At 35.5% G+C, this 18,455-nt stretch overlaps 2 protein-coding genes across 2 annotated transcripts in view; both read left to right on the top strand.

Moving 5' to 3' along the window:
- LOC101887870 (ras GTPase-activating protein raskol) overlaps positions 1–18,455 on the top strand; it is a 414,153-nt gene that overhangs the window by 181,578 nt on the left and 214,120 nt on the right. The window lies entirely within an intron of this gene.
- The window catches only part of LOC101899810 (uncharacterized), a 125,627-nt gene that overhangs the window by 33,155 nt on the left and 74,017 nt on the right, over positions 1–18,455 (top strand). The gene's annotated exons all lie outside the window — the stretch shown is intronic.

Raw genomic sequence — 18,455 nt, 5'->3', positions numbered from 1 at the left:
AGCCGATGTACTCCACCCTGGCACCAGACCTTGGGTTAATAAAAATATTCGGATGTGTGAAATTTGAAGACAATCGGACTCTTTCGTCACATTTTATAAGAGTTGTAATTATTCAAAATGTTGACCCTTTGTGGGGGAGGTACTTGATGTAGTAGACCGATATTGTCCATTGTCATACCTGACCTAGCACTGATGTAAATATTAGGCTTTTCAGAGTTGAAGCAAAATCGGATTATCGTTCCTCTTTCTGTGCAGAAAAAAATATTTTTTGAAAATTTCGACATTTTGTGGAAGAGGTATCAGAAGGAGTGAACCGATATTGCCCATCTTCGAGTTCGATCCAAGTTTGGCAGAAATATTACGATGTACCAAGTTTGGACTAAATCTGATATTCTCTTCGAGATTGCGAACCAGCTAGCCAACCAGCCTGACAGACAGACGGACGGACAGACGGACTAGACGCTAAATCGACACCAAATATCCTGTAACTGATTTGGTCCAAAGAGACCTAGGCTCTAAAACCGTTATTTCGATGAGACAGGTTTTGGCCGTATCAAATGATATATACCCTCTCTAGCCATATGACTGAGGCTATAACTACCCATATGGCTGAGGGTATAAAAATTATTTACTTCCACCAGAATTTTCAAAAAAAAAAAAAAAAAAATATATATATATATATATATTTCAGATTTTCTCCACTTTTATTCATTTTCTTACTCTGGCATTTTCCTTCTAACCCTTTCTTCGATTACATAATCCAAGGAAGAAAAAAACTTTTGTACAATCTCGCGTTGTTTGTTTAGTTTTATCATATGCTATTGTAAATAAAAATACAAACTATAAAAACAATTTGTAAACAATTACAAAAAATTATTCCACCACCATATAAAAGAGCCTTGTGTGTTTATTTTAGGTCTCGGTATCATCTCATTTAGTCGTGCAATGCTGTCTTTACAATGGGTTATTTAAATGCGTTTTACTTTTGAATATTTTGATCAAAAGATAGAAAGCAGATCACAGGATGATGATCTAATATGAAAAAACAAAAACAAGAAAATATTTTGAAAATCAAAATTTTCCTACAGAAGCAAAAAGTACGGGGTCAAGGCGACCAACAAATTTTCTGTAGAAAAAAAAATACAGGTGGCCAAGGGGAAGCCTACAAATTTTGTGATCTCTAGAAAAAAGTCTTAAGAAAGGCGATATCCTACATATATTGTGTATGTAGTAGAGCTCCCGTACCAAAAAAATTATAATGAGAGCTTATGTGGAGCAGATCATACCAACTATGAACCTTATTTGAATGCGTATCATAGCTTTCACAATCTGGGAACTATATCCAACTCTGAATCGATTTTCAACAAATTCGGCGGGGGCATTTGTACCTGTTGTATAAAAAAATTGCATAGTGCCTGATATGACTTCGATAAGAATTATATAAAAAAATTATTTATTGAAGCCGACCGAGTTCCGCCAAATGGAAAAATTCGATGGAATATGAAAATATTTATCCAATTTGGGCTGATATTACATATATGGTGGACAATAACCGTAAAATCGTATGAAGATGTATGTCGAAGGTATATAAATATCTGAACCGATCTCGATACATTTTGGCAGAGGTTTTTGGAGCTGTATCTGATATATGATATTAAATATCATTGTTGTGGGGTGCATATTACGAATGTGAGCTATAGGTATATCGGAACCGATTTTCACCAAATTTGACGTACCTGCTTTTGGGCTGAATTCCGTCGGATGTGTCAACATTCAGGTCATTTGGCCTGTTATTGGCCATTTGGTGTACAACAAACCTGAAATCCGATATAGATATATATGAGAGCTATATCCAAATTTGATTCGATCGCGATAAAAATTGACAGACGTATTGCTGGTCTGTATCTGATATCCTGTACCAAATATCATTTTTGTGGAGTGCATATTACGAATTTGAGGGACCGAAAACCCCAAATCGGATGAAACCTATATATGGGAGCTATAGCTATATCTGAACCGATTTTCATCAAATTTGTGGTGCTTGTAGTTCTAGACAGAATTCGGTCGGATGTGCCAAAATTCAGGTCATTTGGCCTGATATTAGCCATTTGGGACACAATTAAAACGAATTTGGTTGAAGATATATATGGGATTCGATCTCTATAAAATTTTATAGAGGCGTTTTGATCTTCATAAGCTATCGGGTACCAAATATCATTTCTATGGAGCATATACTATGAATGTGATGTCCTTGCTTCTGGGCTGAATTACGTTGGATATGCCAAAATTCAGGTAATTTGGACTGATATTGGCCATTTGGTCCACAATCAACCTGATATCGGATTCAATCTCGATAAAATTTGGCAGAGGTATGTTCCAGCTGTATCTGATGTCCGGTATCAAATATCATTCTTGTGAAGTGCATATTGCGCATGTGAGGGACTTAAAATCCCAAATCGAATGAAACCCATATGTGGGAGCTATAGCTACGCAATTTTATAGAATGAAAGCAAAAAATGTCGGAAATAGCATCAAATTTTAGAATAAGTCCAGATTTGTTCGAATTGGTCATCTTTGGCACGAATTATGGCCTTCAAACGGCCAATAAAACCGTCACACGCTGTTGCTCTGCGGTATTTTGACCCCTTACCGGCGAAGCGCTTGCTTGAGGTGATCGACATTTTGGTATTTTTTAGTGCCAACCTTGCTTCCCAAAATACTCCAGACCAGACAATAGTCCAACGGATTGGTATACGGAGATTTTGGTGGACATTATGCGCTGGAAATGAAGCGAGGAGCCTCATTTTGTAACCATTCCTGGGTGGCTCGTGCTGAGTGCGATGGTGCTGAGTCCTGTTGGAATGTCCAAGTTTTGCGGCCAAAAAATGTTTGTGTGCCCAAGGCTTTAATACACCCTCCAGAATATTTTCGCGATAACATTCGGCATTTATTCTAATGCCACGGCCGATTAATACGAGCGGAGAGCGACCATCGGCTGTTATGGCGGGGCCCACACCATCACCATGGCCGGCGCTTGAGTTCTGGTGGCCAACTGATCTCTTCGGCACGATCATTTTGTTTGTTTACCAACTGCTGGACAAAGAATGTTTTCTCATCGGCATCGGAGAAAACCAAATTCGGCAGTTCACCACTTTCAACAAAGCGAAGCACCTATTTAGCTCTTTTGAGTCTATTTTCTTTCTGTTTTCTGTTAAGTTCTTGTACTTTTTGGAATTTCAATGGCTTTACCCCGAGCTCATGTTTCAATATTTGCCGAATGGAATATTGCGATATGTTCAGTTCACGAGCCATTTTTCGGCCACTGCGATGCGAGTTTCGATCAAGTCGATTTTTTTACTTTTCGAAACAGTTCTACTGATGTGGCCGTTTTCTTCCATCAACTTCCTTGACATCAGGCTACGCTACCAGTATCACGGTAACGTTCACATTTAAATTCTGAAGTGCTCTAACGTGGCAATCGTATGGCTTTCCAGCCAAATATCAAGAAATCACGCTTGAATTCCTTTACAACTACTTATTTCCGGGAAAATTCTCACCAAAAGTGCTTTTGTACGCTTGGAAACAATATAATGAACTGTCACTGGAATAATTCTAACAGCTGTCGGACGAGTGGCTTAGAAATGACAGCAGTCTGAAGTTGGTTGCAGTTTTTTTTATCTCACTCTGTATATTGAAGCTACAGCTATATCTGAAGCGATTTTCACCAACTTTAATGTACTTGCTTCTTGACTGAGCTCGGTAGGAAGTGCCAAAATTCAGGTCATTTACACTGATATTGGCCATTTGATGCCCAATTAATCCGAAATCGGTTGAAGATATATATCGGAGCTATATCTACATTTGAAGCGATTCTCTTCTGTTTCAATTGGGTTCGTCCTGGAAAATTTTATCTCAATCGGATAATAAATGTAACCTGCATTTTGTTCACAAAATAGATGGACAGACGGACTGACATGCATAAATCGACTCAGAAAGTGATTCTATGAAGATCCTCAAAAGTAAATATGGGTCTATCTCGCTTCCTTCTCCATTTACAACCAAATGCACAAAGGCACAATACCCACCACATAGTGGGTGTAGGGTCTAAATATATAATATTTGGTCTTTAGAATATCAGACAATATATTTAAACACCCATCGCGTCTGCAGATACTTTAGAAGAATTTTTAATACACGATTTATAACCTTGGATACTCTTGAAAAAACAACATATCCTTTTTGGTTGGTAAAGAAAACAAGGAAAAAAAGTCGTTAGTTCGGCCGGGCCGAACTTTAAATACCCTCCACCATTCGGAACGAAATTTACAATTTTCAAAAAAAAAAAAAAAAAAATTAAATCCTTTAAAAATTCTGTTAAAATTTTAAAAATACCGAATGTAGCCATTTTATGAGGGTATATACGATGACGTGGACCTGCATAGGAATCTTTTGTCATACGCCATTACAAAATTTAAATGCGAAACTTGAAAAAAAATTCGGTGAATGATGTCGCTAATTTATTAAAATATCGAATATCGGGAGGTGCCGTAATAGGGGGCTATGCGAAGACGTGGACCTGTGCGGACAATTTTTTGTTATAGGATGTAGCATCCATTACGAACTTCAAATACCAAATTTGAAAGATTTCCGGTGAATAATGTCGCTAAAATTATCAAAGTATCGAAAATCAGGAGATACCCTTATATGGGGGCTCTACGAAGACGTGGACCTGCACAGTATCCATTACGAACTTCGGTCGGTAGGACTCTAGACAAATTCCTATAGAAATTCTCTTGTTTTTCTCTTTAGAGAAAAAAAATTCAATTGAAATATGGCCTCCCCGAATAAATGTAAAATACAAATGTCATAACGCGTATCCAGAAGCTAATGAACTTTTTAGGAAGTTTTGCACAAATAAAGCCTTAATTAAACAGGAGAATACAGTGAAGAACGAATCGGGTTGGGGAAAGGGGCTCGGCTCCATCATTATTCAAATTCAAGTATTGTTCTGGGGGGGAGAGCTACGCAATGACGAATGGCGTGTGAAACGCTGGGAACAGTGAAAAACCCATTGAAGCATCAGCGGGGCAAGTTGAGTGGCCAGCAGCAGCAATAATTGTTACAGTGTTTTGCATGACGCATGAAGCGAACAAACAAAACAAACATATGTGTGTATTCATGCAGTGTATGTAAATTATTATATGGATAGGTATGACGGTTCTTATTGTAGCTACATGAGGCCTGGGCACATACGGTTATGAGCTGGAATTTTTTCGCTTGCTCACTCGTTCGTTCGCTCGCTCGCTTGATTGGCCAACAAGTTCCATCAAAAAAGTTGGCAGCAACGCACTTTTTTTTTAACCAAACGCTTGGCGTTCTACCTTCAAACGGTACACGATTCATGTGTGTGTGTGTGTATGTGTGGCAAAGCGGACATGTAAATAAGCCAAGTAATATAACATACCTTAAGAAATTCTAGCCAGCTTAGAAGTGGCCAAATGTAAGTCAAGTAGCAGAGCTGTTGAAGAAGCTCTACAAGACGAAGCAGAGTATGACCAGAGAAGAAGTGTCAAAGCAGGCAGTATAAAAAATATATATGGGCTTGAAAACGCTTCAGGTTGTAATCTGGGCAAATGCAAATGTAGATTAAGTGGACAAGAAGGCGGATGTGTTGTTGGCAAATTGCAACAAGAACAACAATTGCCAATTCAATGCAACAAAGTGTGGCGTTAAGAGTTGCCTCAAAGGTAATTTGAGTGAAGCATGGACTCGTTGAGAGAGAACATTTTATTGACATGCTAAATTCAGAGAGGCATATGGAGATTTTTATTAATTGAAAAGAATACGAGGGTTCCCATAGATTTTGATTTTTAAAAAAATATTTATAAGGTATCCACGGCTCTTTCTCACGGAGAGAGAAGATTTTATTGACATGAAAATTTCATAGGCCATATTTGTATTAATTGAAAAGGATACGTGTACTTTTAGGAATTTTTCTAGGGTTCCCATAGATTTTGATTTTCAAAGGAATATTTCTAGGGTCACCACATCTTCAAATCGTGGATTTTAATAAAGATGGATTTTTTAAAGTTTTTTTTTCGCTAGAGATCAAAAACCGCCGTTTTTAAAGAAAAATTTTACTGTGTAGAATTTTTTTAAAGAGGGCGGTTGTTGATCTTTGGCGACCCTAAAAAGACTTTATCAAAAAAAAAAAAAAATACATGAAATATTTGTATTAAAAATTGGCCGTGGAGACCTTAGAAATATTCTTCGACGATTTTCAAGGACATCGGTAACTCTTAGAAGAAATTTTTAAACTGTACTATAAATCGTGGATTTTTAAATAAATATCGCTCAACAAATTAATCGATGTTTTAGGTCGTCACACAGACAAAAAATTGGGATTTTTTTAAATTCTGCCAAAAATCCACCCATCCATCCAAAATTCGGGATTTTTATTTAAAAAACAAGGTGTTATTTTTTAATAGTCTAGTGTCCTCAAAGTCCAAAATCTTCAATTTTTTAAAAAAGAATTTTCAATCAGGTCAAGCGCGAAGATAGCTTCCTCTAATGTGGGATCAACCCCTATATATTTAAGGCTTTTGGATAGCCATCCTGTTGTAGAAGGCTTCCCGCAGCTCTTCCTCCGTAAAAAAACTTTAGAACGTGTTTTTGTATTCAGAAAACATGTGAAAGGTCCTTGTCTGTAGAAGATCTCTGAAATTTCATCGAGATATCCTATTCCCCACAAAACTACGAATTTTAATTGACCTACCTACTAAAACGAGCTCTGGCGTATCCTCCTTCTATAAACGATCTTTAGAAGGTTTACTGAATTCAGAACTCTGGAAGGTCCACATAAAGTCTGGGAAGCCGCCAACCGATTAAAGACCCCTAGAAACTTGTTGCCTCTAAAAAAAGAAATTCTGGCGGATCCATTGACTGAAGAAATTTTTGGGTCATCCGCCTATAAATGACCACTGGAAAATATTTTCTCAGGAGGGCTTCTTGAAGGCTTTCTTTGGAGAAGAACTCCTGAGGGTCATCTGAATATAGGAAACTTATAAAGAGCTTCCTAACTATTTAACACCTACTTGAAGAAGATATGGAGATAGAAGATCTCTGGTAGATCGTTTATTCATGAAGACCTCTGTTAGGCCCTTTGACGTTCTTCTATATGTGTGGAAGACTTTTGGAGCATCTCCTCTCTATAGAATATGCTTTTGCGTAAGAGACATTTGAATGGTCTTCAATCCATGAAAGACCATTTTGGGAGTCTTTTAAAGGATCTCGGACATTTCTTCTATTTATTGATGATCTCTGAAAGGACCTCCGGAAGGTCTTATATCTATAAAGGTAGGATTTATATCCCTAGAATTCGAATGATGTTCCCTTAAAGAATCTCTGGAAGGTCTTATATCTATAAAGCTAGGATTTCTATATCTAGAATTCGGAAAGGCCCTTCATCCATAAAAAACTTCTAGAAGGTCCGTTATACAAGAAAGACACCTCAAAGGTCTTCCATATGCAAATGACATCTGGAGGGTATTCTATTTAAAAAAATAAAGCTAATGGGAGACCTTTGAATAGTCAGGGATCTTTAAATGATCCCTGGCAAGTTTTTTTTTATCATCGAAGGAACTGTGAAAAATTTTCCTACTAGGGAAGAACGCTGAAAAGTCGTATATTCATGGTTCATGACAGGTCCTTGCCACATGGAAGACCCCTTCAGGCCCCCTTTCTGAAAAACTCCTGTGGATGTCATTCCATATATCAGGAATGACATATATTGATGGAATACCTATGGAAGGTATTGGTCTTCAATCTATGGTAGTCAGTTGAGTTTTTCATAGAACACCTCTGGAAGGCAAAATGTTGTTGAAGGTTTCATATCTACCGACGATCCCTGTAAAGTCCTTTGTCTGAAAAGTTTTCAATCCATTGAAGGCTTCTGGAAAGTTTTCTATCCATGGAAGAAGAATAAAAAGTCTACTGTTCATAGAAGGACCATAGACCCGGTCTATCACTCTATTAAGTTATATGTCTGTATAAATTTTTCCTATCTTTGAAAGTTTATGTGTAGGTCTTCAAACTATGGAGGACTTCCATAGAATAAATACATTTTTGAGGTCTGATGACATATTCTCCTTGTTGAGATCTGACCTGTGTCAGATCTCAGTTCAATGGAGGATCTCTGGAGAATATATCATCAATGGAAGAGCTCTGAAAGAATTCTATCTATGGGGATCTTTGTGAACTCTACATAACATAAAATACCTCTTCCACAGAAAAAATACCTTCCTCAAGGCTCCCACAGTCGGAAGACTGTAAGAAAATCAAACTCCTTCCACAGCTCTCCCCAATATTCGGTTCTTTGATGATGGTTCCAAAAATTTTCAATGGAATTATCTGAAAATCTACACAAGGAGTCTCTTTTGAGGTCTACTATATCGTATAGCACCCATCCAACTGTACCCGCCGATATTCGCTATTTGTATGATTTTAGCTAAATTTTTACCGAACAATTTTTCCAGACCACTAATCATTTTTTCTAGTTTCCCACAGACTTAAACAATTAGAAGGGTCTCTAGATATCATAAATCGAGATTTTTTATTTTTATGTCAGAAAAATTGTGGATTTTTGAAAAATCGTCTGTTTCATAGAGTCCCCAATGAAAATCGTGGAGTTTTAAAATTTTTATACAGACCAAAAATCGTGATACTTTTAAATATAATTTTCAAAGAAAAAACCTGGATGTTTTTTTTTTGAGAATATTTTTTTAGGGCCGCAAAAGACCGCAAATCGAGAATATTTTGGTAATTTATTGAAAGAGGTCTCACCGATCAAATATAGCGAATTTTTAAAGATTATTTTGAGACCATGTTCTTTCCATTTTTTTTAATTTTCCTATTGGGAAGACTGTCCAAAATTAATTCTCCTTTGTCTTTCAACATTTTCCACAAAATCTTCATTAGCTAGAAAATGTTGTACAACTGAAATCACACGTCAACGATGTAAGACTGTGGCAAAAAGAAGACAAGAACACATTGCCGCCACCAAAACCGGCAAATCATTACACCAAAAAAGGAAACCTCATAAAGACTAAACGTTTCCCCCCCCCCCCCCCCCCCCCTCTCTCTCTCTTGCCATACTCCGCTCTCCATGTGTGTCTCTGCTTCGTCCAAAAGCACAATTACCAAGTTTTTTGTTGTTTTAAAACAAAAGAATACGAAACAAAAACCGGCGGAAGTTTGTGGTTGGGGAAAAAAACATTCAGGTCCCAAAAAAGGGGAATACACAGGAACAAAAAAAAAGAGAAACAAGCAAAAAACGACTGGCCAGAAAAACAAGCCACCAAGAAATGAGCAGCAGAAACTACGCTTGACTCAAACGAATGAATGAATGAATGAATGTCCGAAGCTTGAATGAAGCCAACATCAAACAGCAAACAAAAAATGCACAACAACAAATTGTTGGAATGAATGTAATGCAATATGCGGTCAATTATAGAATGATTGAAAATTCCAATGTAGCCGTCGTCGTTGTTGCTGTTGCTCTTACATAATTATATAATATGAAAATAATCTGGGAGAGATGCCTCAAACCCAGAAAAAAATAAAAACCGGAAAAATTAAAATATTTCTGCAATTATTTTGTTGGATTTTGGTTAATTGGAATGTTGCAACAATTAGTTGGGGGGATTTTAGAAAGTTGTAAGGTTTGGAGAGACCAGAAAATATACGAAAATTCAAAAGAAAATGCAGAAAACCTCATAGACCTTAATTCAAGTAATTTGAAATCCAAATTCTATAACAAAAATGAAAATTATGAAACTTGGGAAACTTTGCCCTAATCTTCGATATATATTAAGGTATATTATCCCGGAATTATCAAGAATGATAAGAACACTCTACAAATCAAGTTATTATGAGGGAAAATTATAGCTCATTTCAGGAGATAGGTCCTTTGACAATAATAACAGAAAACTAAGTTAATTTATAGAAAATTCTCAGATATACCAACTTTGGTCGATATCTCTGGAATTTTATGGGTTATGTGTCCCAAACTTTGTTGTTAAAAAGAATAACGACCAAACTTTCAATACCAAACTAGTTCGATAAGATCCCCCGAAAATCTCAGAAGTTATGACCATTCTAAAATGATTACGGAAAACTCCATTAATGTATAGAAAATTATCAGACATAATGTATAGAAAATTATCAGACATATGAATTTTGGAGGATATCTCTGGTATTTGATGGGATATGTGAACCAAATTTTATAATTGAATAAAGTAAAGATCATACTCTCAGCTGTAATTTTTTTTCGAAAAGAATCCCTTTCAACTTCCAAAGTTATGGCACAAAGAAAATTAAAATAAAAAAAATTGACTGACATTGAACATTGTTACATGTGTAAACTTTTGGTGATATCTCTGTTATTTGTCTTGCTACGACTTTCTTTCCAAAAACTGTTTCAATGAGGAAGGTTATAGCTTTCGAAAATTATATATTTCATGGAGATCCATGAATATTTTCAAAAGTTATGCCAGATATACCAAAATTCTGGGGTTTGTAATGTTCCTCCGCTATTTCTCATATTTTCTAAACTATACAAGCAAAATATGTAAAAATTATAAAGTGAGGAGATTGTAGACTACAAATTAAGTTTCTGCATTTGGCTCCATCGATAACTTCAAAAATTATGGCGTACAAATAAAAGTAACATACAAATTTATATGACTTTGAACTTTGGCTACGACTTTCTATTCAAAAGCTACTTCAATGAAGATGGTTAGAGCTTTCGAAAATTATTTATTTCATGGAGATCCACGAATATTTTCAGAAGTTATGCCCAAATAAAGACTATTACGCAAATAATCCCAAATATACCAAAATTCTGGGGTTTGTATCTTTTCTCCGATATCTCTGATATTTTCAAAGCTATATAAACTAAACTTGTTTAGATTATAAAGGTTTACAAATCAAGTTAATTTATTTCGATCCGCCAATAGATCCAGAAGTTATAGCCTGCAAGTAGAACTAATATACATATTTGTATGTCTTCGTAAGATGTTATGCCTGTACATTTTTGGCTATATCTCTGGTATTTGTAGAGCTACATCATTTGAATTCGAAATAACTTTAAAGATGAAGGTAGCAACTTTCAAAATTCATTTATTTTATGGATGTCTATGAATTTATTCCAAATTTATGGCCAAAAGAAGATGGTTACGCAAAAAATGACAGATATTGCTACATTTTAGGTACTTTGTATTTTTTCCGATATCTATGATATTTTCTCAGCCATATTGGTAACATATATTACGCAAGTAAAGAGCTGAGCCTAAGCTTTCCGAATCAAGTTGTTTTATGGAGATATATCGATAACTACAGAAGTTATGGTCCTCCAAAATTAAGGCGGAAAATATGTCATGAAATTTGATATGGTTGCACTTGGAAATATTTAGCGATAACTTGGAAGTGTAAAATTATTTACGCTAATAAATTTATTACGCTGATAAGGAGCTGAGCCCATACTTTACGAATCAAGTTGGATTATAGAGATATATCGATAACTACAGAAGTTATGGTTCTCCAAAAATAGGAGGGAAAATATTTCATGACAATTGAAAATAGTGACACTTGGATATCTTCAGCGATAACTCGGAAATGTAGTGAGATATATGGATCAATGTTTTAAACTAGTTTAAGTGGATATTGTCAGCTTACAAAATAACTTTATTTTATAAAGATAGAAGCATTTTTGGAAAAGTTATGGCCAATCGAAGCTGGTTACGCAAAACGGACTCAATTTTGGTGTTTTTTTGCGCTTGCGTATTTTTTCCCATATCTTTGCTATGTGATGAGTTACATGAACTAAACACGCTATTTTTATAAAGATTTGATACCTGGCTTTCCAAATAAATTTATTTCATTTAAATATTTTGTATATTGCAAAAGTTATGCCCTCTATCTTTGAAAAATTTTGTTAACCACAAAACTTTTTCTTCCTTTCTTGCGCTTGCGTATTTTTCCTCATATCTTTGGAATGTAATGAGTTATATTAACTAAGCGAGCTATATTTATAAAGATCTGATACTTAACTTTCCAAATCACTTTATTTCATTTGAATATTTTGAGTATTTTAAAAGTTATGCCCTCTATCTTTGAAAACTTTTGTTAGCCACAAAACTTTTTCTTTCTTTTTTGCGCTTGCATATTTTTCCCGATATCTTTGCCACGTGATGAGTTACATCAACTAAACGAGCTATATTTATAAAGATCTGATACTGAACTTTCCAAATCACTTTATTTTGTTTAAATATTTTGTATATTTCAAGAGTTATGCCTCCTAACTTTGAAAAAAATTGTTAACCACAAAACTTTTTCGTCTGCCATGATTTCCTCATACTTTGACAATAATTGCTCCATTTTATACGCAGATTATGTTTTAGTTTCCTGGCCGAATTTTACACTTGCTTTAATTTTAACACCACTCCAAAGCAAATGTTCAGCTTCCTCAAATGAATTTTACGCTTGACTCACATAATTTCCAAAGTTTGGAGTTATAAAACATAAATGGAGGGGAATTTCGTAGAAAAGAAACGAAACATATTTGTAACAGTGCCAACAATTTAAGGCCAAAAAAGTCAGCAGTAGCTCCCTTCATGTGAGTTTTTTTTATGATTTTCTCCATTTATGACAAATGTCATGAACTTGAATTTGGCAGAGGCAAAAATATTCCTTTGCAAAAGAAGTGCTGAAAAAATGAGATATAGAACGAAACCAGCACTGTTTAAAAGGACATGGTTACGCAAAAATGACAGATATTACTACATTTTGGGTACATTGTATTTTTTTCCGATATCTATGATAATTGCTCAGCCACATTGGTAAAATTTATTACGCTAATAAAGAGCTGAGCCTACACTCTCCGAATCTAGTTTATGGAGATATATCGATAACTTAAGAAGCTATGGCCCTCCAAAATTAGGACGGAAAATATTTCATGACAATTAAAAATTGTTGCATTTGTAAATCTTTGGCGATAACTCGGAAATGTAAAATTATTTACGCTAATAAATTTATTACGCTAATAAAGAGCTAAGTCTACACTTTCCGAATCAAGTTTGTTTATGGAGATATATCGATAACTACAGAAGTTATGGTTCTCCAAAATTAGGATGGAAAATATTTCATGACAATTGAAAATTGTTGCATTTGTAAATCTTTGGCGATAACTCGGAAATGTAAAATTAATTACGATAATAAAGCTATAACGCTAATAAAGGGTTGAGCCTAAACTTTCCGAATCAAGTTAGTTTATAGAGATATAACGATAACCACAGAAGTTATGGTCCTCCAAAATAAGGACGGAAAATATTTCATGACAATTGAAAATTGTTGCATTTGTAAATCTTTGGCGATAACTCGGAAATGTAGTAAGATAGATGGATCAATGTTTTAAAAGAGTTTAAGAGGATATTGCCAGCTTTCAAAATTACTTTATTTTATAAAAATCGTAGCATTTTTGGAGAAGTTATGGCCCAACGAAGCCAGTTACGCAAAATGGGTTCAATTTTTGGGCTTTTGTGCGCATGCGTATTTTTCCCGATATCTTTGGCATGTGATGAGTTACATCAACTAAATGAGCTATATTTATAAAGATCTGATGTCCAACTTTCCGAATCACTTTATTTGATTTGAATATTTTGTATATTTCAAAAGTTATGCCTTCTAACTTTGAGATATTTTGTTAACCACAAAACTTTTTCTTCCTCTTTTGCGCTTGCGCATTTTTTCCGATATCTTTGGCATGTGATGAGTTACATCAAATAAATGTGCCATATTTATAAAGTTCTGATACCTAACTTTCCAAATCACTTTATATCTTTTTAATATTTTGTGTAATTCAAAAGTTATGCCTTCTAACTTTGAAAAATTTTATTAACCACAAAACTTTTTCGTCTGCCATGATTTCCTCATACTTTGACAATAATTGCTCCATTTTATACGCAGATTATGTTTTAGTTTCCTGGGCTGATTTTACACATGCTTTAATTTTAACACCACTCCAAAGCAAATGTTCAGCTTCCTCAAATGAATTTTACGCTTGACTCACATAATTTCCAAAGTTTGGAGTTATAAAACATAAATGGAGGGGAATTTTCGTAGAAAAAAAAAAACGAAATATATTTGTAAGAGTGCCAACAATTTAAGGCCAAAAAAAGCCAACAGTACCTCCCTTCATGTGAAGTTTTTATGATTTTCTCCATTTATGACAAATGTCATGAACTTGAATTTGGCCAAAAAGGCAAAAATGTTCCTTTGCAAAAGAAGTGCTGAAAAAATGAGATATAGAACGAAACCGGGCATGTAGCCCGCCTATGGTTGCCGTTTGCTGCGGGTACTTGTTTAGGTACTTTATGTAGGCTATTGAACTCGATGTGATGATGATGAGGAAGGCGATGTTGATGATGATAATGCCAGCAAGTACCAGAGTAGTTCTCTTAGGTTACGTGCCATTTAATATGTTTCTTTTGATGTGGAAAACAGACAAACGTATAACGATGAATGGATAAATGCACAGACGGAACGACAGACTCACTGGCTGTCTGTCTGACTGACAGACATACATTGGCTGTTGCCTTTTTTTCTCTACTTTCAAGAAATTAAATTTCTGCCGCTGCTGCTGATGATGATATTGCGTTTCTAAAACAGTTCTCCACAGCCATCATAACGAGGAATGAGTTCACTTTTTGTCCATATCCATGTCGTTGTTCATGTTCTACAATTCCCTTCCGTCTGGTTTCCGTCTAATTCGAGGCGTAAAGTTGTCACTCATTTTGAAAATGCGACAACAATTCTCGAATGGCTGTTGCGATTTCACAAAAAAATGAGCATCTTGTCATCAACGCTTAGAATGTGACGAACACAAATGTTTTGGGGAAAAAAAATTAGAAAAACGCCTACAGTTTTTTTTTCACATTTCTCTGTTAAACTTTTCATTTATGGTTCTATTGCTGTTCTCTTAACAAAAGTATACAAACTTTTTTTGTGAGATTGACGCTATTGATTGAAATCATCAAAAAAACTTGCCAAAAGAAAACATCCGCCTAAATGAAATTAAAATTTCTTCAAAAATGGATTTTTAAACGAACGCATCATCAAAGAGCTCATTTGCGCTTTGATTGATCTAAGAATCATGGAGATATGGGGCATTTGAAAGCAATACGGAGATTTCTCATTAGTTTCAAATAATTCATAAACAGATCATTTTTTTACCAGTTCCACCTTTTCAACAATTTTTTACTTCATATAACGATCTTAGTTTTTTATATCTTCAGCCATATAGCTACACAGGTTATATATCATTTTATACAGATAAAAAACGTGCCTCCTCGAAATAACGGCTTTAGACTCTAGGTATCTTTGGACCAAATCAGTTTCGGGGCATTTGGAGTCGATCTATCATTGTACGTCTGTCTGTATGGCTGGCTTGTGCGCACGATAACATTCGATTTGGTCCAAACTTGGTTCTTCGTAATATTATTATTAAACTTAGATTGAGTTCGGAGATGGGCAACATCGCTCCACCCCTTTTGGTACCTCCCCCACAAAATGTCAACATTTTCAAAGAAAATAATTTACCTCAAAGAAAGAGAAAGGATAATCAGATTTTGTTCCAACTTTGCAAATCCTAATATTTGCGTCAGAGCTAGGTCAGGTGTGAAAATGGACAATATCGGTCTACTCCATTAAGTACCTCCCCCACAAAGGGTCAAAATTTTGAATAATTATAACTCTTATAAAATGTGATGTTAGACTCCGATTGTCTTCAAATTACACATATCACAATATTTTTATTAACCCAAGTTCGGGTGTGAAGATGGAATATATTGGTTTACTCCTTCTGGTACCTTCCCCACAAAGGATCAACGTTTCGAATAAGCAAAACGACTATAAAATCCGAAATAAGCATCCGGTTCTCTTCATGTTTCACACATCCCATTATTTCTACTAACATAAGATCTAGTCTGATGATGGGATATATCAGTCCACTCCTTCTGGTACCTCCCCCACTAAGGGTCAAAATTTTGAATAATTAAAACTCTTATAAAATGGGTTGTAACAGTTCGATTGTCTTCAAATTACACACATCACAATTTTTTTATTGATTCAAGGTCGGGTCTGAAGATGGAATATATCGGTCCACTCCTTTTGGTACCTCCCCCATAGAGGCTGAACATTTTGAATATCCATGAAGCTCATAAAACGCGGAATTAACAACCGATTCCATTCAGACTTGGTCCAACTCAATATTTCCATCAACACAAGATCAGTTATAAAGATGGTAGATATCCTTCTGGTACCTCCTCCTCCTTGAATAACCAAAACGATTTTAAAACCCGAAATAAGCACCCGGTTCTCTTTATATTTCACCCATCCTATTATTTATGCAATCACAAAATCTGCTGTGAAGATGTGATATATCGGTCCACTTACCCCACAAATGGTCAAAATTTTGAATATCCATGATGCTCATAAATCATCCGATTCCATTCATACGTGGTACATCTCAATATTTCCATCAACACAAGATATGTTATAAAGTTGGTGGAGATTGGACCATTTCTTCTGGTAGCTCCCCCACATAGGGTTCAAATTAAAAAAAACCAAAGGCTCAAAGAAAGCGAAATAAGAATCCAACCCCCTTCAAATTTCACACATACACACATTTTTGTTAACGCATGATCTGCTGTGAAGAGGGTATATATCTGCGAACCACTTCTGGTACCTCACCCCCAAAGTATATATATATTCTTGATCAGCATAAAATTCTATGTCGATATAGCGATGTCCGTCCATCTGTCCGTTTTGTCGTCTTTGGAAATCACTCTAGCTTCCGAACAATATTAAGTAGGTTGATAAAATTTTACTCAAATGTGTATTATGCCTGCAGGAATTTTGGTATTGAAAATGGGTCATTTAGGTGCACGCCCCCATAAAACGGCACCACCCTATATTCGGTACTTTGATGATTAAGCGACGTATTCACCGGAATTGTTTCAAATTTGGTATTTGAAGTTCGTTGTGGATACTACAGCCTATGACAAAAAATTGGCTGTGCAGGTCCACGTTTTGGCATAGCACCCATATAATGGTATCCCCCTATATTCGATATTTTTATACTTATAGCGACATTATTCACTGGAATTGTTTCAAATTCGTAATGGCCACTGCAGCCTCAGACAGAAAATTGTCTGTGCAGGTCCACGTCTTCGTATAGCCCCCATACAATGGTACCTCCCTTTTTCGGTATTTTGGTGATTCAAGCGACATTATTCACCGGAATTGTTTCAAATTTGGTATTTGAAGTTCGTAATGGATACTACAGCCTATGACAAAAATTTGCCTGTGCAGGTCCACGTCTTCGTATAGCCCCCATATATCGGTACCTAACGATAATTCGGTATTTTGATGATTTTAACGACATTATTCACCGTAATTGTTTCAAATTTGGTATTTGAAGTTCGTAATGGATACTAAAGTCTATGACAAAAAATTGTCTGTGCAGGTCCACTTTTTGGTATTGCTCCCATAAAACGCTACCTCCCGATATTCGGTATTTTGATGATTTTCGCGACATTATTCACCGGAATTGTTTCAAATTTGGTATTTTAAGTTCGTAATGGACACTACAGCCTCAGACAGAAATTTGTCTGTGCAGGTCCACGCCTTCGTATAGCCCTCATATAACGTCACCGCCCGATATTCTTTATTTTCATGATTTCAGCTAAATTTTTCTCCGGAATTGTTTCAAATTTAGCATTTGAAGTTCGTAGTGGAAACTACAGCCTATGACAAAAAGTTGTCTGTGCAGGTCCACGTTTTGGTATAGCACCCATATGATGGTACCTATCGATATTCGGTATTTTGAAGATTTTAGCTACTTTATTCTCTGATTTTTTTCAAGTTTCGCTTTTGAATATTCTAATGGCTTATGACAAATGTTGCCTATGCAGGTCCACGTCGTCCTATAGACCCTAATATAATGGCTTCTTTCGGTATTTTTAAGATTTTAACAGAATTTTTAAGGGATTTTATTTTATTTCATTTTTTTTTTTTTTGAAATTTGCCAAATTCGTTCCAAATGGTGGAGGGAATTCAAAGTTCGGCCCAGCCGAACTTACAGCTTTTTTATTTGTTTTTTTTTTTGCATAATTTTAAGGTTATATAACTTTTGTAGTTTTTCTGTCACAGGCTGTAGTATCCATTACGAACTTCAAATACTAAATTTGAAACAATTCCGGTGAATAATATCGTTAAGATCATCAAAATACCGACTCTCGGGAGGTACCGTTATATGGGGTTATACGAAGACGTGGACCTACATGGTCCATTTTCAATACCAAAAATGCTGATGATTTTAGCTACATTATTCACCGAAT

The sequence above is a fragment of the Musca domestica genome, unplaced genomic scaffold (assembly GCF_030504385.1).
Source record: "Musca domestica strain aabys unplaced genomic scaffold, Musca_domestica.polishedcontigs.V.1.1 13, whole genome shotgun sequence".
NCBI lineage: Eukaryota > Metazoa > Arthropoda > Insecta > Diptera > Muscidae > Musca > Musca domestica.
This window is presented reverse-complemented; position numbering and strand designations above follow the sequence as displayed.